The following is a 22,844-nucleotide window of genomic DNA, read 5'->3' on the forward strand; positions in this document are numbered from 1 at the left end:
ACTTCATGTACGGTAGGTTCATTCAAAAGTCTGATGGCAGCAGGGAACAAGTTGTTCCTGATTCGGTTGGTACGTGACCTCAGACTTTTGTATCTTTAGTGTCTCGAGTAACCATTCCAAAAGTAATTATTCAGAATGCGTTTCAACTTCAAAAGGCATTACCAATGTCAAAGATGCAAAATTAAAAACATCTCCTACCACACACTTATTCCCCTCAATCATTGCTTGCCACACAACTGATTACTACAATCCATTTGTGCGCCTGGGTTTGTGATGAAACGGTTAACACCAATTAGGAAATGCGAAAATATTTCCATGTGAAATACCGTAGTGTAGGGAACACCAGGTTAACTTTTCAAAGATTAATGACATTAAGTTGCATCGATACTAGGTACTTGTATACACACACAATAAGCTTGGTTTATGGGATTAGACAGATGTTTCAATTTAAACTCAACTATGTTGCTTTCTGCTCCCACCGTCTTGTATCTTGCAATGCGTGTAGCGTTTGTGACATTTAACATCCTTAAAGAGGTTGCATGAATGGTCATGCTACAGGGAAAGCAACACTATCAGATTACGGTCAAGTCCTAACGATTAAACCAACTTTGCACAAGAGAAATTGAATTAAAGTACTTAGCAATGAAAAATAGTATTCATTCCAAATCAATTGGGAGGAACTGTCCCTTCAGCTGGCTGTGTGAATGTTCAGTACTGAAAACTGATAAAGCAGATTCTGAAACTTTGAATTAGACAATAAAGACAATGGAATGGCTTCATTGAAGGAATTGAAAAACAGATAGTAACAAAACCAAGAGAAGTTCCCAATCTTGAATGGGCAAGTTGGCAAAGGTAAACATTCTAAGTATTTGTCCTTGCCCTTTTAACTATTTACCACACTTTGCTCCATTCCCACAAAGGTTATTCCATCACAAGCTCAGCAGCAAGTTATTAAAAGAAAAAAAATTACTTCACCAGCAACTTGGACATTGAAGGCAAAGTTCCTTCCTTATTTAGAACAAAGCCTGATTTAAGGGGGTCACCATAAAATGTGCTCATATGAAATCAGAACATGGAATTGTAATAACCACAAAATTATAACTTTAGTGCAATCTGATGACACTGCACTTTTGTAAATTTTTCCAAAATTGAATTAAACACAACGTATGAGTTTGCTTAAAATCTATTACAGGTCTTCTAACTTTTCCCAGTTCTGAGTAAAGGCAATTGGCCCTAAACACACGTTCACTCTTTCCAGATGCTGCCCGACCTGCTGAGGTCTAGGATTTGAGTTTTCCTGTCAGAGTGCAGTTGTAAACAAGAACACTTACCCAGTGGTGACCTGGTCACATCATCAGGGCTGGAATTCTCCAGTCTCGCACACCCAGTCCCTGCTGCCAGCAGGAACAGCGAATTTGCCGCTCGGCCAAATCTCCATTCGTTGCAGTGGGACTGGAGAACCCCAGCGGCGGGCAAGATCGGAGAATTCCAGTCCTGGTCTTTAACATCAGTTCAATTTCTAGTATTTGGCAATCCCTCCTCAGGTAGGTGGGTGCAACAGAGAACAGTGAAGTAAAATAGGAAAGGTTATAACGTATTGGCTGAACAAGCTGCGCATGACAGCTCAGAACTGTTGGATTTCCAATATTTTTTTTTACACTTAGATGGAGTAGCTTTTGTTCCATAATATCCAGTTTCGACACTACATAAGCTTAACATTGTCAGCAAAAGGTAGTAGTTATCCTTGGCCTTGCTGGCATTGTGTTTTAAAGAAAGTACCATCTACCCAGTCAATAAGTCAGGCCTTGTTAACTGACCTCAGCCAAATGGATCTTTTGATTCAGCTGTTAAAGAGAAAGCATAACAGAAATAGCTTGTTTCACCCAAACAGTCTTTGTTGATGGTTATCCTCCCCATGGATTGTCTGCCTGGGTCCCACACCCTTGCATTCCCTTTTCCTTTAAGAAAGCATGGAACTTCTAGTACAAGGGTCTGCCGTACAAAAGGTTAATGTGGGACCGAGTACATTGCTGCCCACACAGTGAAGCAAGAGAACAAATAACCCACAGCTAGGGGGGGGGGGGGGGGGGGGGGTAATCTAGTGTTGGACAGAGCTGTGCGCACAAGCAAGCTTGGAGACAGCACCTAGCTTAAATCCTTTACTGTATATATATACACACACACACACGCAGTAGTAACTACAAGAACCAAGACTTCATTATAACCTAGCTAATACCCAACATCAGAACGAAACTCTCCTTGTATGTTAACATTTGTCTTTCTGCTTTCATTGCCAATGCTGGTAATGTGTTCCACAGCCTCTCAGCCCTTGGTATAATTAATCATTTATATTGAGAGTTGAATAATATGGTGCTACACTTGCTCAAGTCAAATTTTCCTTGCTTTCAGAAACAAGTGTCTAATTCCCCCTTGGCAGTTTGACAGCCTGGCTAGGATCAGAAACAGATTAATTCCGTAGCACCTACAATGAGCTACACACTGTGCCATCCAAGTTAAATGCAGCTATTGGAATAAAGCTCAGACTTTTCATGGAATGGTCCCATTTGATCTCCACAAACTATGAACTGAATAACTGAGTGAGGAACAAGATTCGTTGTGTCATTTTATTCCACTATAAACCAAAATAAAAATCAAGGAGAATGCTGGTGCCTCTCACAATGTAGGCCAACTCCTACAGAATATACCAAAAAGGACATTAACTGCTTCAGTGCAGTTTAATTATCAAAGTAAACTGAATATTAATCTTTACAAGTGTGGATAATTTTGCTTTTCTCAACGTCCTTCATGTCACAGGTCAGTCAGTATCAGAATCAAACATTCCAAAAATCAGTTGCGATCAGTGCCAGTGGAAAAAAAAGATCCTTCCATTGTTCCAAAGGACACTCACTCCAAGCTGAAGAAAAGCAACCTAAAAACAGACTCTTCTCTCTTCCCACTACCCGCCCCCCAAACCAGCTGACCTTGTGGCCCAAATGACTTGGCCAATTAAGTGCCAAATAAATTAGTGATGGCCATTTTTATTGTAAACCAATAATCACAAAAAATGCTTGTAGAGGGGGTGGCAATCTTAAATCTTCAAAGGAGAGTCTGGAGTCAGGACATTAAATGAACAGGTGAATTACAAGTAAATACATAACGAGACAAGTGAGAGCAAGCACACGGCCACAACTTGCGTCCAAGACAACACAAGAGCAGAAGTAGGCCATTTGACCCATAGAGTCTGCTCTGCTATTCAATAAGATAATTATTCACCCGATATAATCCTCAACCCCACTTTCCTGCCTTGTCCCCATAACCTTGATTCCCCCTATAAAAACAATCTCTCTCAGCCTCGAATATACTTAATGACCCAGCCTCTACGGTAAAGAATTGCACAGATTCACTACCCTTTGAGAGAAGAAATTCTCAGTCTTAAATGGGTAACCTCTTACTCGGAGATTTTCCCTTCTCTCAAGAGGAAACAACTTCACTGTCCAACCTATCAATCCTATGTCTCAATAAGGTTGCCTCTCATTTCTTCCAAACTCTAATGAGTACAGATCCAACCTATTCAACCTCTTCAAGAAATTCCTTCTCTGCCAAGCCTCCAATGCCAATATATTTTTCCTTGGGTAAGGGGCACAAAACTGCTCACAGTACTCCAGGTGTGGTCTAACTAATGCCTTGTTTAGTTTTAGCGGGGCGTCTCAATTTTATACTCCATTCCCTTTAAAATTAAAGCCAATATTCCATTTACCTTCCCAATTATGTGCTGAACATGCATGCTAGCTTTGTGATTTATGCATGAGAATCCCCAAATCCCTCTGTGCTGCAGTCTTTATCCATTTAAATATTCAGCTCCTTTTCTTCCCATCAAAGTGCATGACTTCTCATTTTCCTACATTACATTCCATCTGCTAATTTTTTGCCCACTCACCTAAGCTGTCTATATCCCTCAGTAGACTCTGCCTTCCCACCTACTTTGGTGTCATCTGCAAACTTGTCAATAATACTGTCATGGATCCACCTAGTAACAGCAGTAAGAATTTAACACGACATGATAGGATGTCCAGCAACAAGTAGAAATCTGCCTAGTGATAGCAGTAACCCAGCATTCACAAGATTTGATTTTCCCAGTAACAAGATTAGCAGGCATCTAGACAGAACTAGGTGTAAATCGTCCTATTGATAGGAAACAGCTTACCAAGATAACTGGGAGATCAGTGTAGGTGTACCCTTGCTAATTTCTAGAATCAAAGAACTTGAAAGGTGCAGATAGCCACGTATAGAATGCAGAGAAGTGGAAAATTGATATTACCAGCACCCTTAGAAATAGGCAGACTGGTTTCCATCTCAAGCCAAGATGCCAGTCCACAATTCACACCCAGGGGTCTAGGCTTACATCCCAAGTCCTGGCGCCACGGCAGTGCAGAAACCTTCACAAGAGGCAGTTTAAACAGCATATTGTTCTAGGAAATTGTCTTGAACACACTCATGACCTCTTCCACATGGCGACCCCATCAATTTTATTTTCCCCAACCTACAAGATGATTAAAGATATTCATGATTGAAGTACTGCCTTTTTAGTATACCCACATTATCTCCAGATTTATTCTATTTCTTACCTCCACCCATATGGATTCTGCATCTTCAGGTCCAAGATTCCTTGCTATCGTACTTATTCCATCTCGTACTAACAAAGCTACTGCTCCACCCTTTCCTTAAAAGTCCCACACCCTTGAATATTTAGCTCCTAGTTTTGATCTTTGATCAGACCCATTAACCTCAATTTGTGGGTCCTTAATTCATTTACTTTTTGCTGAATATTGTGTGCATTTAAGAGCCAGTAATTTTGCCTCATCCCTTTTTGACCCCATGCTGCTTTTCTCTTGGCCACCCCAACAGTACAACCTCCACTTTCCCCTAGTACTGATGCCAGTGCCCCATGAACTGAAACCCACACCAGACTTTGAGCTAGGTAGTGAGCATGACCAATCTACATCTTCATGCTATACATCCCCCTTGGCTCAATAATCCTTAATTCCCCGACAACAGAAATCTAATCGATCTCGGTTCTGAAATTCTCAAGTGATTCCCAGCCTCCACAGCTTTTGGGGACAGCATTACAGATGTCCACCACCCTTGCACATCCTGACATCACTATTTATAAAAGGTTATGCTTCTACCATAGAATCCCTAGTGCAGAAGGAGGCCACTCAGCCCATTGCGCCTGCACCAATCCCACCCAGGCCTATCCCCATAACCCCATGTTATTTACCCTGCTAATCCCCCGACACTAAAAAGGACAATTTAGCATGGCCAAATCAATCTAACTCGGTTAGCATTGCTGCCGCTCAGCACCAGGGACCCGGGTTCGATTCCCGGCTTGGGTCACTGTCAGTGCGGAGTCTGCATATTCTCCCCGTATCTGCGTGGGTTTCCTCCGGGTGCTCCAGTTTCCTCCCACAGTCCGAAAGACGTGTTGGTTAGGTACATTGACCACGCCAAATTCTCCCTCGGTGTACCCGAACAGGTGCCAGAGCATGGCGACTAGGGGATTTTCACAGTAACTTCATTGCAGTGTTAATGTAGGCCTACTTGTGACTAATAAGTAAACTTTATCTTTGGAGTGTGGGAGGAGACCAGAGCGCCCGGGAGGAAACCACAGACACAGGGAGACAGTCACCGAAGACCAGAATTGAACTGGCACTGAGGCAGCAGTGCTAATCACCTTGCTGCTCTGATGGTATCCATGTTCTGGACTTCACCCATTAGGAAAAATAGTTTATGTACCCTAGCAAACCCATGTTGAGCCCGAGTGACCTACCAAGAGAGGACATTGTAGATTGGTGTCCACCATTCACTTTATCATACAGATGTTCACACTTCAGTTACTAACATACATCATTGCAATCTGCTCATTTCTCCCTCCCTCCCCAAAATACCTCTAAAAGCCATTATGTTCAAAAAAGCCTTTCACAGGTGCAAGTACAGCAAGTTACAGGGCAGCACAGTGGCTAGCACTGCTGCTTCACAGAGTCAGGGATCTGGGTTCGATTCCCAGCTTGGGTCAGTGTGGAGTTTGCACATTCTCCCCATGTCTGCGTGGGTTTCCTCTAGGTGCTCCAGTTTCCTCCCACGTTCTAAAAGTCATGCTGGTTAGGTGCATTGACCCCAACAGGCTCTGGAGTGTGGCAGCTAGGGAAATTTCACAGCAACTTCATTGCAGTGATAATGTAAGCCTTACTTGTGGTTAATAAATTTTACTTTTACATGTGAAACCAGTGCTTTTAGTTAGGGTCAGGAACTGAACAGCTGGTGTCCAGCTGCCTACTGTCTCTAATCTTGATAATCAGCTCTGGAAATCTGATCGTATCCTAGTTCATCAGCCAGGGACAGGATGACTGATCGCACACTACATGTGCAAAGCAATGGGTTGTATACATAAACAGCTCTATCACCCAGGGACAGGATGACTGATTTGTACACTGAGTGTACAAAGTAAATATGTTTTATAGGTAAACAGCCCAACTATCCAAACAAAACTGGCAAACACAGGACAATTGAAAAGCTTCAGGGAGGAATAAATAGAACAGTATATTTATGCAACAGGCGCTGTAAAATTCTTAAGTCAAATACAAAAAGAATCACTAAGCCTAAAGAACTTGTAGGGGCAATCTCTGAATAAACTGTAAACTGGCAGAAAGAAATGCTACGGATGCCCTCAAAAGGATAGACTTACTAGGTTTGGAATAGCAGCTGACCCCACTGTACGCCTCCCTGGAGAAACTGACTGTTCAGTGACAGCTAAAGTCCAGTCATTGTTCCGACGGATGCAGGGCATACTGCCAAGAAAAGCAGACTGACCTTTCTAGACAGATCCTAAACCCAAGAAGTGCAACAGTCAAACTCATTGACAAAAACAAAAAGTTGTGTTAATTCAGCCCCTCCGGGACATCTGTTCTGATGGTATTTAAAACTTGCAACAGCGGGAGCCTGTATCCGAAAGAGAAGCCACCTCCAACTGCACAAACTCTGTACTGCAATGGGATGGTTCTTTTTCAATATTCAGTTCTATACTACCCAAGTGACTAGGAGTAATTCCCTTCAGCTTAGTTCATAATAGCTTGATTCAGTCCAATACCACATCTTCTTGATTTGATTTATTGTCACATGTATTAACATACAGTAAAAAGTATTGTTTCTTGCGTGCTATACAGACAAAGCATACTGTTCATAGAGAAGGAAAGGGGAGAGTGCAGAATGTAGTGTTACAGTCATAGCTAGGGTGTAGAGAAAGAGCATTGCTAGAGAGTTTGAAAGAGTTGGAATGAAGTTTTAGAAGCATAGAACGTGTAAAAGATAGAATTGGAAGGTAGGCTGGGCAAAGGTTGCAAGTAGTCACCTCGCTCCAATGCCATCTTGCTTTGAAACTCTATATTGGAAAAAAAAACAGAAAATGCTGGAAAATCTCAACAGGTCTGACAGCATCTGAGGAGAGAGTGTGGAGCTAGCATTTAGTCTGGATGACCTTATATCGGAACTGATCCTCTTCAGTAGTAATAAGTTCTTGGTCAGACCTGGATATTAGTGTCAGTTTCTTCACAGTTGAACTGTGAGTGATGGGAGAGAGGTGGTGGTTAATCCAACTCTGATGCTTCATAGCAGGATTAGAACCAAGCCCAGGACAGTTCGGCCCAGCCTAGCCTTCAACAGAATCTCATCACTAGATTCACCCAAAATTATGCTCTCAAATGACTTGAAGTAAAATCTATAGACCAGAACAGGCAAATGTCAGACCAGTTAAACCATTCAGCCAAATACACACAAAGCTCTTTGGGTACACCAAAGCATTTTTAAGAAAAGATTCCCTTGCATCACTCTGAGGGCAGTCAGCCAACCTTTACAAGACTCAAGCAGACACAAGTTACAATAGAGAGTCTTTAATTTTCAGACAATTAGCTGCCATCCCAACTATAGACAGGAAATGTCACAAGACAAATCCCACTACCCAATTGCTTCATTGTGTAGCCTGCCAACTTCCTCTTACATTTACACAGTGTCATCTTCATGCTCACATTTTGATATTGTTCTACATGTATGGAGCAACAAGATTTGCAAACTTTTCCTGATCATATTGCTCAACCTGTATTGGCACCCGATCAATCCAACTACGAAACCCAGTGGGTTAATTTTAGGGAGTGGAACTGTGTGCGCAGTGGGGGAAAATCATACATTCAAGTCTAGAGTATCCAGAGGGGATGGGTGTGCAGGCAGTGCAATGTTCCTCTTGCACTATGTTTGAGGTGAGGGACGACGTCAGTGTCCCTGCTGATTAAATCTGTGGGAAGTGCACCCATCTGCAGCTCCTCCAAAACAGTGTTAGGGAACTGGAGCTGGAGTTGGATGAACGTAGGATCATTAGGGAGGCAGAGGCAGCCATAGACAGAAGCTTTAGGGATACAGTTACTCCGAGGAATGAAAATAGATGGGCGACGGTGAGAGGGGCTGGGAGGAAGCAGTCAGTGCAGGGATCCCCTGTGGTCGTTCCCCTTAGCAACAAGTATTCCGCTTTGGATACAGTTGAGGGGGACGACATACCAGTGGTGAGTCGCAGTGAGAGGATCTCCAGCACTGTGTCCGTCTCTGTGGCTCGGGAGGGTAAGGGGAAGAGCAGGAGGGCAATAGTTATTGGGGACTCGTTAGTTAGAGGGATAGATAGGAGGTTCTGTGGCAGCAAACGAGACTCGAGGATGGTATGTTGCCTACCAGATGCCAGGGCCCATGACATCTCGGACTGTGTTTTCCGGATTCTTAAGGGGGAGGGGAAACAGTCACAAGTCATGGTACACATTGGTACCAACGACATAGGTAAGAGAAGGGACAGGGATTTAAAACAGGAATTTCGGGAGCTGGGCTGGAAGCGGAGAGCCAAGACAAAGCATGTGGTCATCTCTGGTACGTTACTGGTGCCACGTGATAGCAAGTTGAGGAACAGGGAGAGAGTGCAGTTAAACATGTGGTTGCAGGGATGGTGTAGGAGGGAGGGTTTCAGATACATGGATAATTGGAACACATTCTGGGGAAGGTGGGGACCTGTACAAACAGGACGGGGTGCACCTGAACCAGAGGGGCACCAATATCCTGGGAGGGAAATTTGATACGGCTCTTCAGGGGGGTTTAAACTAATTTGTCAGGGGAGTGGGAAAAGGGGTTGTAGTCCAGAAGTCAGTGTTGAGGGTGGCGAGGTATTGGGGAAGGTATCAAGGTCAAGGGTGGGTACCGGTAGACAGGAAGGTGGGTTGAAGTGTGTCTACTTCAATGCAAGGAGCATCCGGAACAAGGTAGATGAACTTGGGGCGTGGATTGGTACTTGGGACTACGATGTTGTGGCCATTACGGAGACGTGGGTAGAACAAGGGCAGGAATGGTTGTTGGACGTTCCGGGGTATAGATGTTTCAGTAAGTGTAGGGAAGCTGGTAAAAGAGGTGGAGGAGTAGCAATGTTAATCAAGGATAGTTTAACGGCTGTGGAAAGACACTTCGAGGGGGATCTGCACACTGAGGTAATATGGGCTGAAGTTAGAAATAGGAAAGGAGCGGTCACGTTGTTAGGAGTTTACTATAGGCCCCGAAATAGTAATAGAGATGTGGAGGAAGAAATTGCTAAGCAGATTATGGATATGTGTGGGGGTCACAGGGTAGTTGTCATGGGAGACTTTAACTTTCCAAATATTGATTGGAACCTTTGTAGGTCAAATAGTTCGGATGGGGCAGTTTTTGTGCAGTGTGTGCAGGAGGGTTTCCTGACACAATATGTGGATAGGCCGACAAGAGGTGGGGCCACATTGGATTTGGTACTGGGAAATGAACGGGGCCAAGTGTTAGATTTGGTTGTAGGAGAGCACTTTGGAGATAGTGACCACAATTCGGTGTCTTTTGTTATTGTAATGGAGGGGGATAGGGCTGTACGGCAGGGCAAGGTTTACAATTGGGGGAGAGGTAATTATGATGCGATTAGGCAAGAATTAGGGGGCATAAGATGGGAACAGAAACTGTCAGGGAAAGGCACTAATGAAAAGTGGAACTTTTTCAAGGAACAAATACTGGGTGTCCTCGATAGGTATGTCCCTGTCAGGCAGGGAGGAAATGGCCGAGTGAGGGAACCATGGTTCACGAAAGAGGTGGAATGTCTTGTGAAAAGGAAGAGGGAAGCTTATGTAGGGATGAGGAAACAAGGTTCAGATGGCTCGATTGAGGGTTACAAGTTAGCAAGGAATGAGCTGAAAAAGGGGCTTCGGAGAGCTCGAAGGGGACATGGGAAGTCCTTGGCGGGTCGGATCAAGGAAAACCCTAAGGCTTTTTACCCTTATGTGAGGAATAAAAGAATGACCAGGGTGAGGTTAGGGCCGGTCAAGGACAGTAGTGGGAACTTGTGTATGGAGTCATTAGAGATAGGCGAGGTGATGAATGAATACTTTTCTTCAGTGTTCACCAAGGAGAGGGGCCATGTTTTTGAGGAAGAGAAGGTGTCACAGGCTGATAGGCTGAAGGAAATAGATGTTTGGAGGGAGGATGTACTGGCAGTTTTGAATAAACTGAAGGTTGATAAGTCCCCTGGGCCTGATGAAATATATCCTAGGATTCTTTGGGAGGCAAGGGATGAGATTGCAGAGCCTTTGGCTTTGATCTTTGGGTCCTCACTGTCCACGGGGATGGTGCCAGAGGACTGGAGAGTGGCGAATGTGGTTCCTCTGTTTAAGAAAGGGAATAGAAATGACCCTGGTAATTATAGACCGGTTAGTCTTACTTCGGTGGTTGGTAAATTGATGGAAAAGGTCCTTAGGGATGGGATTTACGACCATTTAGAAAGATGCGGATTAATCCGGGATAGTCAGCACGGATTTGTGAAGGGCAAGTCGTGCATCACAAATTTGATTGAATTTTTTGAGGAGGTAACTAAGTGTGTTGATGAAGGTAGGGCAGTTGATGTCATATACATGGATTTTAGTAAGGCGTTTGATAAGGTCCCCCATGGTCGGCTTATGATGAAAGTGAGGAGGTGTGGGATAGAGGGAAAGTTGGCCGATTGGATAGGTAACTGGCTATCTGATCGAAGTAAGAAGTCTCACAACACCAGGTTAAAGTCCAACAGGTTTATTTGGTAGCAAATTTGCTACCAAATAAACCTGCTGGACTTTAACCTGGTGTTGTGAGACTTCTTACTGTGTTCACCCCAGTCCAACGCCGGCATCTCCACATCATATCTGATCGAAGACAGAGGGTGGTGGTGGATGGAAAATTTTCGGACTGGAGGCAGGTTGCTAGCGGAGTGCCACAGGGATCAGTGCTTGGTCTTCTGCTCTTTGTGATTTTTATTAATGACTTAGAGGAGGGGGCTGAAGGGTGGATCAGTAAATTTGCTGATGACACCAAGATTGGTGGAGTAGTGGATGAGGTGGAGGGCTGTTGTAGGCTGCAAAGAGACATAGATAGGATGCAAAGCTGGGCTGAAAAATGGCAAATGGAGTTTAACCCTGATAAATGTGAGGTGATTCATTTTGGTAGGACTAATTTAAATGTGGATTACAGGGTCAAAGGTAGGGTTCTGAAGACTGTGGAGGAACAGAGAGATCTTGGGGTCCATATCCACAGATCTCTAAAGGTTGCCACTCAAGTGGATAGAGCTGTGAAGAAGGCCTATAGTGTGTTAGCTTTTATTAACAGGGGGTTGGAGTTTAAGAGCCGTGGGGTTATGCTGCAACTGTACAGGACCTTGGTGAGACCACATTTGGAATATTGTGCGCAGTTCTGGTCACCTCACTATAAGAAGGATGTGGAAGCGCTGGAAAGAGTGCAGAGGAGATTTACCAGGATGCTGCCTGGTTTGGAGGGTAGGTCTTATGAGGAAAGGTTGAGGGAGATAGGGCTGTTCTCTCTGGAGCGGAGGAGGCTGAGGGGAGACTTAATAGAGGTTTATAAAATGATGAAGGGGATAGATAGAGTGAACGTTCAAAGACTATTTCCTCGGGTGGATGGAGCTATTACAAGGGGCATAACTATAGGGTTCGTGGTGGGAGATATAGGAAGGATATCAGAGGTAGGTTCTTTACGCAGAGAGTGGTTGGGGTGTGGAATGGACTGCCTGCAGTGATAGTGGAGTCAGACACTTTAGGAACATTTAAGCGGTTAATGGATAGGCACGTGGAGCACACCAGGATGATAGGGAGTGGGATAGCTTGATCTTGGTTTCAGATAAAGCTCGGCACAACATCATGGGCCGAAGGGCCTGTTCTGTGCTGTACTGTTCTATGTTCCAAGTCCAACTCCAGAAACTTCATTAAGGAAGAAAGCTTTTGACCATGCTCATTCTGCCTCACCCAAAACCATTTCAAATCATACGTGGACCAGGTTTGGAGGTGTGGTTCTGGGCCCTGCTGGAAAGCATCAGAAAATCCACTCTATAACATTAGGATTTTGAATCATAGAATCCCTACAGTGCAGGAGGCCATTCGGCCCATTAAGCCTGTGCCAACAATCCCATCTAGGCCCCATCCCTGTCACCCTGCGTATTTACCCACTGACACCAGGGGGCAATTTAGCATGGCCAATCAACCCAATCTGCACATCTTTGGACTGTGGGAGGAAACCCACGCAGGCATGGGGAGAATGTGCAAACTCCATGCAGACAGTCACCCAAGGCCAGAATTGAACCCCTGTTCCTTGATGCTCTGAGGCAGCAGTGATAACCACTCTGCCACCCTAAAAGGAACAGAATAAACTGAAATTTTTAAAAACTTTTCCGGTCCCACTGATGGCGAAACCAAATCTCTGTTGACCGTGGCAGGACCAGAAGATCCCACCAGTAGCCAATGGTAGGCTACCTCCAAAAACATGCCACGGCAGGTGGTGGTGGAAAACTTTGCCCCTTGTAGCTCCAAACATAGGCTGAATGTTGTGACAGCATTTGGAACAAATGTTAGACATCAGTGCATTAATGGAGGTGGCTTGCATAAGATTGGTGCCAGCTGAACATCATTTGTCTCCTGCTTGGAAGCTAAAATAAACACAAGGTGTTGGCTTTATATAACAAGTTGGAGAGGATCTTCAGGAGATCGAACAAGTTGTTAGAGGACAAATTAACCTTTGTTCCAATGTTCTCCCAACTGGAAAAATTCGGCTGAAAGAATTTACCAATTAGATTGGGTGGAGTTTATAACTAAAGGCAATTCAAATGGCGTCTCCCTACATTTTTGACCTGCATTTGCACGCATTAGCTTGTAGCTCAATGTTCAACAACTTGGGGAAAACCAGAAAAAGATTCACAGAACAGTGGAATGTGTGTTCAGAGAAATAACAATGACAACTTGCGTTTACATTGTGCCTCGAGGAAAGAAATGTTCCACAGAACTTCAAACCAGAAAATATTGGACATCGATTCATACATTGTGTTTCATGACCTCATATCCAAAAGCACTTTCAAAAAGTTAATATAGTCACGGTTACAATGTTGAAAGTGTAGCATAAATTGTACACAGCAAGCTCCCACAAACAGCAATTTGAAAAACATTTTTCTTGATGTTGGAGGGATAAATATCAGTAGGGATAACTCCTGAGTATACAGATGGAGCTCTGGTTTAATGCCACATTTGGCAGATGCTCCCCCAGTATTGCAGCACTCATTAAATATGCACTGGTAAGTCAGCCTGGGCTTAAGCTTTTGTGCTCAAGTCAAACTTGAATCCACCACCTTCTGACTTGAGGCAAAAAGAAGCGTCCCTAGTGGAACCAAGGGCCACACGGGACACCGTTTCTGCTGAGCAGAAACTAATAGCTAAGCTCCGCACACGAGAACGGCCTCAAATCGGGATCTTGGGTTCATGTCACACTATCTGTAACCCTCATGACTTGCCTGGGCTTGCAAAATCTCACTAACTGTCCCGGCTGGAGACAATTCACATCTCTTTAACCTGTGCTTAGCCCTCTCTCCACTCACATTGTCTGCACCAATAAAGACTTGATTACTCGTTAAGACTCGCATTCCAACCATTATCTTGTCATTGAATCTGTGTCTATCTATGCCCTGTTTGTGAACTGAACTCTTCACTCACCTGATGAAGGCGCAACGCTCTCTCCCCCCCCCCCCCCCCCCATTTTCACGATACAAAATTATATTTTGACACAATGGGAGTTTACAGAAGTGGATTTTGTTCTCAGAATCAATACCAAGGCTGACACTGAGAATGGAGGTCACCCTCCAGTACCTGACCAAATGCAACCCTTAGAAAAGGCAAAAAAAGAGCTTCATCCAATTTCTGAACGAACCTCAGCATTTCAGTGCGGGTCCCTGACTGGGGGTGACCCAGAGTGGAAACTGTGGCAGATTATTCCCAATCTAATCCAGAGATACCAAAATGAATTGCTACATCCCTGTAGCCATTCTTGAGCCAGCACCACTCATATTGGGAGTCCCCCTGATCGATAAATATACTTGTTACTTAATGGAGGTGTAGGGAGAGCAAGCAACGACAAAATCCAGTGTCCCTTGGATTCAAAATGGATTAGTTACGAGAAATGTTTCTCAACTATATAAACTGAATTTTAATTCCAATTTTGAAATCACGGTGAAGAAACTAACATGGAAAATACATCTGGTTCCACTGGTCTGGTATTGCTGTAATTAAAAACTTCATAGTACATACTGTATAGCTAGGAAGTGCATGGTTTTGCTGGTCACACTACAGCACTAGGCATGCAAATCCCAGGCTAGTGACGCAAGTTATTCGTGCTGCATAACCTTCTCAAGTTACAAAACTTGAATTTGCTTCCAATGTGGGCGACTAGTTTGCATTGCAATTTAAAACAAAAACACAATGACTATTGGCAAGAAAGCCACCAGAAAAAAAGGATCCACAAATCAGACTTCCGCCGCTTTGCAGCGCTAACTTTACTCTCAATGCAGGCTACGGAACATGTTGGTATTAACATGTTCCGTATGTTTATTGGCCATCAGATCAGTGACTGGGCTGCAGGATGTGGAATCAAACTGCACGCCAGGTCCCACATCACAAGGCTAATGTCACCAAGTGGGACTAGTCATTAGTGACCAATGCAGTTGGAATGCCACAATTTGTTGCAATCTATTATTAATCCTTCAACGTTGCCATAGGACAGCAAGTTGGTCTTAGCCACTGAGCGGCTAACAGAATAGGAATAAATCAAGGTTTCCATGTAGCTGGCATATATTTCCACAGATTGCTAGTGAAACATACCAATTAAGCTCGTAAAACCCCAACTGAGCTTCCATTTATACTTCCAGCTCTCACCTCAGCAAGTTCTCATCTTCGTATTGTCAACTCGCAAGGACAAACTGTGTTGTCCCTTCACTGGCTGTTAATGATTTATTCACCAATAAATGCAGAATGGGATCAAATTGCATTTTCCAGGAGCTCCTTTATAGTATAGTGCTGCAAATACTATTGTGTAAATTGCATTTGTGGGAATCAATTATGTATTTTACAAGGGAAATGTAACTGATTAGCACACGAATCCATTAGTGCTTAGAGATCTCCCCGAGGACAATGAAGAATTCCATTCTTTTTATTTTTAAAAAAGAGAGTGTACAAATGTCAAGGCTGCTTGCACGAATGAGACCAAATTTCATTTATACGCGTTTGCTGAAGGTGAAACATTGGGGCCACGTTCTCTTTGGGGAACAGTTCAAGTCATTGGCTCAAATCATTTTCAAAGTAGTTTCTCACACCAGGGTATTGTGACAGCTTGTTTGCAACATCTTTTTACGGCTGTAAACATGTAATCTAATGTGCATACGAACAAATTTCCCTGGACAACCAACTGGCTGTGCACAATAGCACAATGTGAAATGGAAAGTTGGAGTCAACGCATCTCCAAGAGACACGAACTGTTCCGCAACCTTCCTGTCAGAACAAGTTGCACAGATTCACAATTACATCCAGTCCAATTTTTCAACCATCACTTGCAGAACATAACAAAACCAATTTGCCAAGCATCCAATCACCTTTGTACAGATCATTTCAGCATAGTGGCAGTGGTTAGCACTGCTGCCTCAGCGCCAGGGACCTGGGTTCAAGTCCCAGCTTGGGTGATTGTGTGGAATTTGCATGTTCCCTGTCTCTGCGTGGGTTTACTCCGGGTGCTCTGGTTTCTTCCCAGTCTGAAAGACGTGCTGGTTAGGGTGCATTGGCCGTGCTAAATTCTCCCTCCGTGCATCCGAACAGGCGCTGGAGTGTGGTGACTAGAAGATTTTTCACAGCAACTTCATTGCAGTGTTAATGCAAGCCTACTTGTGACACTAATAAATAAACTTTAAGCATTTCAGAGATGGACTGTGACTTGCAAAGCAATGTGGAGCAAAGCTCATTAAAACAAAACGGTTACCCATGACCTTCACCGCAGAAGCTGACATCACCAAAGCATTAACACCAGCCCAAGCAACACACAAGTGAGCCTTTTTATTATATGTGGACTGACATCTCCCAGCATGGCAATCCACACCCATTGCTAACTGAGTGTACCAGACAAATTGGATCAGAGTTAGACAGTTCAACACAATCAGTAACAAGTCTGACTTTTCTCCTCCTACCCTGCAAACTGGTACCGTTAACCGTCAACAATTGAGCTAGACACCACCGGTCAGAACGTTTTTTTAATGTTTATTTATTAGTATCACAAATAGGCTTACATTAACACCATGAATGAAGTTGCTGTGAAAATCCCCTAGTCACCACACTGTGGCATCTGCTTGGGTACACGGAGGGAGAATTTAGCGTGGCCAATACACCAAACCAGCACTTCGGACTGTGGGGAGGAAACCAGAGTACCCGGAGGAAACTCACACAGACACGGGGAGAATGTGCAAACTCCGCACAGGAGAGTGTGTGACCCAAGCTGGGAATTGAACCCAGGGTCCCTGGCGCTGACACAGCAGTGCCAACCACCATGCCGCCCATAGCGCCTCTTTGACAAACTTGCATTTGGTTTAACAAATTCGCACAGATCACGCAGGGAGCAGTTTTTAAATTCCATTTAGTTTAGTTTAAAAAAAACATTCAAAACCACCTACACACTAGGATGGCCCCAGTTTAAAAAAAAAACTTAATTCACAAGCTTCGAATTAGCAGACTTTGAGTCTCTCATGATTAAACCACCCACAAATGCTATACCAAGAAATGTTCGAGGACACCATGCCAGGAAGTTAGGAGTTAGTTCACAAGCAGTCTAGACAGTGGGCTGGTCCTCATTTTTCAGAAGAATACTTGACTGTAAATAGATGCAATGCCTCAAAACAATTGTATGTGGTGGTTTGACATTGCAACTAATGATACAGGGCTTTAAAAGATCTTGACAGAATTACATCATTTCCCTCTTTCTATTCCCCCCCCCCCCCCAACCCGTGTCATGCAAGGATTAGTGTCAAGCTTCCCTCTCCTGCCATATAATCTTCATTATTGCTGACACTGGTTCCATCCTTTTTCTTAAAAAAAAAACGGAGACAGAATCAGAATTAAATTAAAAGCTGCCTCTGTAGCTGTCTGGAGTCTGGGAAGGATTCCGGTACAGTCATGCTCCGTTTTTAAACAATAGGTGACGTGATTGCAATTGCAATCAGAAATTTGTATTCTACCTTCAGACTATACAGCCAGTGATTTGGGAACTGCAATTTTACACTACATGTGTGTCATGTTTTAACCGGTTGCTTGCCAGTTCAAAAAAAAAAAATCCATAGTCACAGCAAGCTTTCCTCTCTGGGTTTTATTTCAACCCTACAAGCTGGAATTCCATCCTTCGATTTGATTTGTCGTCATGTGCATTGGGATAGTGAAAGTATTGTTTTTTTGCATGCTATACAAAGCATACCGTTCATAGAGAAGGGAAGGAGAGAGTCCAGAATGTAGTGTTACAGTCATAGCTAGGGTGTAGAGAAAGATCAACTTAATGCAAGGCAAGAACATTCAAAAGTTTGATGGCAGCAGGGAAGAAGCTGTTCTCGAGTCAGTTGGTATGTGACCTCAGACTTTATCTTTTTCCCTGACGGAAGGTGGTGGAAGAGAGAATGTCCGGTGTGCGTGGGGGTCCTTAATTATGCTGTCTGTTTTGCCGAAGCAGCGGGAAGTACAGACAGAGTCAATGAATGGGAGGCTGGTTTGCAAGATGGACTAGGCTACATTCACGACCTTTTGTAGTCTTGGGCAGAGCAGGAGCCATACCAAGCTGTGATACAACCAGAAAGAATGCTTTCTATGGTGCATCTATAAAAGTAGCCCTAACCCTAAAACCTCTTCTTTCAAAGCACCCTTAAAACCAGACTCCCATCCATTGACTCGGTCTACACTTTCCGCTGCCTTGGGAAAGCAGCTAGCATCAAGGACTCCATGCACTCCAGACATACTCTCTTGCACCTTCTTCCATCAGGAAAAAGAAACGTGTTGAGAAAATGTATCAACCGACTCAAGAACAGCTTCTTCCTTGCTGCCATCAGACTTTTGAATGGACCTACAAGTTGATCTTTCTCTACACCCTAGCTATGACCGTAACACTATTTCCAGCACCCTATCCTTTTCGCCATGTACTCTGTGAATGGTACGTTTTGTCTGTATAGGGCACAAGAAACAATACTTTTCACTGTATCCCAATACATGTGACAATCAAATCCTACTTCCTCAACCAAGGATTTCCTGCATTAATACAGAACTATCCCATCCAGTTTCCTCCACGGATGATTAGAGAAGATAAGATGAAAATCATACAGGTAGTCTGTACTGAATTTGGGTGGCACAGTGGTTAGCACTGCTGCCTCAGCGCCAGGGACCTGCGTTGGCTCACTGCATGCAGAGTCTGCACGTTCTCCCTGTGCCTGCGTGAGTTTCCTCCAGGTGCTCCGGTTTCCTCCCACAATCCAAGAGACGTGCTGGTTAGGTGCATTGACGGGCGGCACGGTAGCACAGTGGTTAGCACTGCTGCTTCACAGCTCCAGGGTTCGATTCCCGGCTCGGTTCACTGTCTGTGTGGAGTTTGCACATTCTCCTCGTGTCTGCGTGGGTTTCCTCCGGGTGCTCCGGTTTCCTCCCACAGTCCAAAGATGTGCGGGTTAGGTTGATTGGCCAGGTTAAAAATTGCCCCTTAGAGTCCTGGGATGCGTAGGTTAGAGGGATTAGTGGGTAAATATGTGGGGGTAGGGCCTGGGTGGGATTGTGGTCGGTGCAGACTCGATGGGCCGAATGGCCTCCTTCTGCACTGTAGGGTTTCTATGATTCTATGATATGCTAAATTCTCCCTCAGTGTACCCGAACAGGTGCCGGAGCGGGGCAACTAGGGGATTTTCACAGTAACTTCATTGCAGCGTTAACGTACGCCTACTTGTGATACCAATAAAATTTTTGAAGGACCAGGTAGCAGCTGGCTCTAGCTATAGAGAAAAAAGGAGCACATCAGTATTAACGAGAACACTGACTTGAGAACTCAGAACAAACACAATCCACTTCGTAAATAGTCCAAACCATTCCAAAATGAAATTGTTTGGCATAGGCACTTCAGACAGAATATCCAAAAGGACCAAGATACACATTCCAGGTCAAGTTGGTGCACAGAACATTCAGCTATCGAATTACAGAAAAAAAAAATTCACACCACTTCTGAATGGAATGAAAGAACATGCAGGTCGTGACGCAAACACCAGAATTGGGAAAGACCAACATTCTGACAGCCACCACTATTACTTACACAATGCCTTTAACACAGAATTTCACAGGAGCTAACAAAACAAAATTTGACCTCAGGCCACGTAACTATTAGGACAGTTGACTAAAATATTGGTCACTGCCTTTAACCCAACTTTTACACGCCCCCCGCCCCCAATATCTTGTTTTTTCAAAAAAAAAGTGTCCCATCATTCTATTGCCTTGGATTGTTGCAAACTTTACAAGTTGCTAATAACTTTAGCCATCACCGAACTGAGAAGATTTAAAAAAAAAAATTCATTCATGGGATATGGGCATTGCTGGCTGGCCAGCATTAATTGCCCATTCCTAGTTGCCCTTGAGAAGGTGGTGGTGAGCTGTCTTCTTGAATCGCTGCAGTCCATGTTCTGTGGGTTGAACCACAATGCCGTTAGGGAGGGAGTTCCAGGATTTTGACCCAGCGACTGCAAAGGAACGGCGATATATTTCCAAGTCAGGAATGTGAGCGACTTGGAGGGGAACTTGCAGGTGGTGGTGTTCCCATTTATCTGGTGTCCTGGTCCTTCTAGATGGAAGTGGTCATGGGTTTGGAAAATGCTGTCCAAGGACCTTTGGTGAATTGCTGCAGTGCATCTTTTAGATAGTAGCAGCAGTGTGTACTGAGTGTCAGTGGTGGAGGGATGGAATGCTTGTAATTGTGGTGCCAATCAAGCAGTCCGCTTTGTCCTGAATGGTGTCAAGCTTCTTGTATTGTTGGAGCTGCATCCATCCAGGCAAGTGAGGAGTATTCCTTCACACTCCTGACTTGTGCCTTGTAGATGGTGGACAGGCTTTCCTTCATCAACTCAAAAGTTTAAGACAACCAAAATCGATATCATTAAAAGATCAACAGCCAAGTCACCCTGCTTTTGGGACTTATTTTTAAATGTAGGAAAGTAGTAGCAATATTTATACCCTCCCAACAGCAAGCACAGCAAAAGCAACATGTGTCAGAGTAGTACAGCACAGAAACAGGCCCTTCAGGCCCAAGCTATCCTCCCAGCTAGTCCCAATTGCCTGCATTTGGCCCATATCCCTCTAATCCTTTTCCATCCATGTACTTATCCAAAATGTTTTTTAAGTGTTATGATTGAACCTGCCTCAACCACTCTCTGGCAGCTTTACTCTAGTAAGAAGTTTAACAACACCAGGTTAAAGTCCAACAGGTTTATTTGGTAGCAAAAGCCACAAGCTTTCGAGCCTTAGCTCCTTCTTCAGGCGAGTGGGAATTCTGTTCACAAACAGGGCCGAAAGCTTGTGGCTTTTGCTACCAAATAAACCTGTTGGGCTTTAACCTGGTGTTGTTAAACTTCTGATGTGTTTACCTCAGTCCAACACTGGCATCTCCACAGCTTTACTCTATACATGCACCACCCTCTGCGTGAAGTTGCCCCTCAGGTCCTTTTTAAATCTTTCCCCTCTGATATGTACAAGGCCCTTCAGCCCACGATGTTGTGCCGAGCTTTATCTGAAACCAAGATCAAGCTATCCCACTCCCTATCACCCTGGTGTGCTCCATGTGCCTATCCAATAACCGCTTAAATGTTCCTAAAGTGTCTGACTCCACTATCACTGCGGGCAGTCCATTCCACACCCCAACCACTCTCTGCGTGAAGAACCTACCTCTGATATCCTTCCTATATCTCCCACCATGAACCCTATAGTTATGCCCCCTTGTAATAGCTCCATCCACCCGAGGAAATAGTCTTTGAACGTTCACTCTATCTATCCCCTTCATCATTTTATAAACCTCTATTAAGTCTCCCCTCAGCCTCCTCCGCTCCAGAGAGAACAGCCCTAGCTCCCTCAACCTTTCCTCATAAGACCTACCCTCCAAACCAGGCAGCATCCTGGTAAATCTCCAGTGCACTCTTTCCAGCGCTTCCACATCCTTCTTATAGTGAGGTGACCAGAACTGCACACAATATTCCAAATGTGGTCTCACCAAGGTCCTGTACAGTTGCAGCATAATCCCACGGCTCTTAAACTCCAACCCCCTGTTAATAAAAGCTAACACACTATAGGCCTTCTTCACAGCTCTATCCACTTGAGTGGCAACCTTTAGAGATCTGTGGATACGGACCCCAAGATCTCTCTGTTCCTCCACAGTCTTCATTTAATTAAGATTTACTTGTAATGCTGTGAAGTTGGAAAAATTAGCACCTTAATTCAGGAACTGGAATTTGCAACTACTACCAATCCTCATTCTACATGTGGACTTTTATCCACTCTTGTGGGGGCAAAAGTCCTGGAAGGAAACACCAGCAAAAATTACCTTGACCCCACTTGGCCCTCAGTGTCAACTGTGGCTCAGTGGATAATACTCCCAGCTCAAGAGTCACAGGGGTTCTTCTGGGTCCAAGCACAGAGGTAAAGACTGTCAATGCATTGGTGGATGAAAAGACCCTATTGCTCGACAGGCTGTGCTTCTCAAGTCAATCTCACTACTGTTTGTGGGAGTTTGGAAATTGGCCACCATGTTTCGGATATTATGACAGTGACTACATTTCATTGGAGACATCCAGTGGCCCGCTACACAAATGCAAGTCTCTCTCTCCCCCTCATGCAACCTTTTCTTTATCCTACAGCTCAGTCCGGAGACACAAGTTATCTAATCACCAATTTGTACCCTACAAACCATTTATCCAATTCTTGTGAATCATTAAGCAGTCTGAACAGTGTCTGACTATATTCACCCAAAGTTACACTCCAAAACTGGGATGGTTGATGACATGTGCATCACTCATTAAATAGCAGCACAGTGAGCAGCTAATTAAAAGCTACACTGCAGCAGTGCCACAAACCAGGCATCAACAGCACTCAGTCCAGATGTAGCTTTTTGAAGTTATTTACCTCCCTCCGGCGGCAATCCGGAACCCCCGTCCCAAAATATCGTGAGTCAGTAGCCAGTCGACAGGAAACAGTGGAGACCTACTGCCAGGTCTCTTCCAGGATCACCCGAGGTTACATCAGAGATGGAAACACTGCCTCTTTCCTGACGGGCCAAGTCAAGGCCAGCAACAGGAGGCAACCCTCCCATCTCAAACTACAACGCAGCTAACGTGGTAGTGGCTGTGCCGAGAATTC

General features: G+C 44.3%; 1 protein-coding gene across 2 annotated transcripts in view; it reads right to left on the reverse strand.

The window, feature by feature from the left end:
• Positions 1–22,844, reverse strand: part of spsb1 (splA/ryanodine receptor domain and SOCS box containing 1) — an 88,924-nt gene that overhangs the window by 2,612 nt on the left and 63,468 nt on the right. The window lies entirely within an intron of this gene.

This window comes from Mustelus asterias, chromosome 22 (genome assembly GCF_964213995.1).
Source record: "Mustelus asterias chromosome 22, sMusAst1.hap1.1, whole genome shotgun sequence".
Lineage (NCBI taxonomy): Eukaryota > Metazoa > Chordata > Chondrichthyes > Carcharhiniformes > Triakidae > Mustelus > Mustelus asterias.